Genomic DNA, 1,810 nt, shown 5'->3' on the forward strand with positions numbered 1-1,810 from the left:
TGAACATTGGGGTGCATGTGTCTTTTTGAATTATGGTTTTCTCTGGGTATATGCCCAGTAGTGGGATTGCTGGATCATATGGTAATTCTATTTTTAGTTTTTTAAGGAACCTCCATACTGTTCTCCATAGTGGCTATAGCAATTTACATTCCCACCAACAGTGCAAGAGAGTTCCCTTTTCTCCACACCCTCTCCAGTATTTGTGGTTTGTAGATTTTCTGGTGATGCCCATTCTAACTGGGGTAAGGTGATACCTCATTGTAGTTTTGATTTGCATTTCTCTAATAATTAGTGATGTTCAGCAGCTTTTCATGTGCTTCTTGGCCATCTGTATGTCTTCTTTGGAGAAATATCTATTCAGGTCTTCTGCCCATTTTTGTATTGGGTTGTTTGTTTTTTTAATATTGAGCTGCATGAGCTGTTTATATATTTTGGACATTAATCCTTTGTCCGTTGATTTGTTTGCAAATGTTTTCTCCCATTCTGAGGGTTGTCTTATCGTCTTGTTTATGGTTTCCTTTGCTGTGCAAAAGCTTTTAAGTTTCATTAGGTCCCATTTGTTTCTTTTTGTTTTTATTTCCATTACTCTAGGAGGTAGATCAGAAAAAGATCTTGCTGTGATTTACGTCAGAGTGTTCTTCCTAAGTTTTCCTCTAAGAGTTTTATAGTGTCCAGTCTTACATTTAGGTCTCTAATCCATTTTGAGTTTATTTTTGTGTATGGTGTAAGGGAGTGTTCTAATTTCATTCTTTTACATGTAGCTGTCCAGTTTTCCCAGCACCACTTACTGAAGAGACTGTCTTTTCTCCATTGTATATCCTTGCCTCCTTTGTCATAGATTAGTTGACCATAGATGCATGGGTTTATCTCTGGGCTTTCTATCTTGTTCCATTGATCTATGTTTCTGTTTTTGTGCCAGTACCATATTGTCCTGATTACTGCAGCTTTGTAGTATACTCTGAAGTCATGGAATCTGATTCCTCCAGCTTCGTTTTTTTCCCTCAAGACTGCTTTTGCTATTCAGGGTCTTTTGTGTCTCCATACAAATTTTAAGATTTTTTTGCTCTAGTTCCATAAAAAATGCCATTGGTAATTTGATAGGGATTGCATTGAATCTGTAGATTGCATTGGGTAGTATAGTCATTTTCACAATATTGATTCTTTTAATCCAAGAACATGGTATATCTCTCCATTTGTTGGCATCATCTTTACTTTCTTTCATCAGCATCTTATAGTTTTCTGCATAAAGGTCTTTTGTCTCCCTAGGTAGGCTTATTCCTAGGTATTTTATTCTTTTTGTTGCAATGGTAAATGGGAGTGTTTCCTTAATTTCTCTTCAAATTTTTCATCATTAGTGTATAGGAACGCAAGAGATTTCTGTGCATTAATTTTGTATCCTGCAACTTTACCAAATTCATTGATTAGCTCTAGTAGTTTTCTGGTGGCATCTTTAGGATTCTCTACGTATAGTATCATGTCAGCTGCAAACAGTGACAGTTTTACTTCTTCTTTTCCAATTTGTATTCCTTTTATTTCTTTTTCTTCTCTGATTGCCGTGGCTAGGACTTCCAAAACTATGTTGAATAATAGTGGCGAGAGGGGACATCCGTGTCTTGCTCCTGATCTCAGATGAAATGCTTTCAGTTTTAAACCATTCTTAATGATGTTTGCTGTGGGTTGTTGTATATGGCCTTTATTATGTTGATGTAGGTTCCCTCTATGCCCACTTTCTGGAGAGTTTTTATCATAAATCAGTGTTGAATTTTGTCAAAAGCTTTTTCTGCATCTATTGAGATGATCATATGGTTTT

The 1,810-nt window shown here is 36.1% G+C and overlaps 1 pseudogene; it reads right to left on the reverse strand.

The window, feature by feature from the left end:
• Positions 1-1,810, reverse strand: part of LOC102983338 (tyrosine-protein phosphatase non-receptor type 2-like) — a 6,281-nt pseudogene that overhangs the window by 1,248 nt on the left and 3,223 nt on the right.

This window comes from Physeter macrocephalus, chromosome 16, assembly GCF_002837175.3.
Source record: "Physeter macrocephalus isolate SW-GA chromosome 16, ASM283717v5, whole genome shotgun sequence".
NCBI classification, from domain to species: domain Eukaryota; kingdom Metazoa; phylum Chordata; class Mammalia; order Artiodactyla; family Physeteridae; genus Physeter; species Physeter macrocephalus.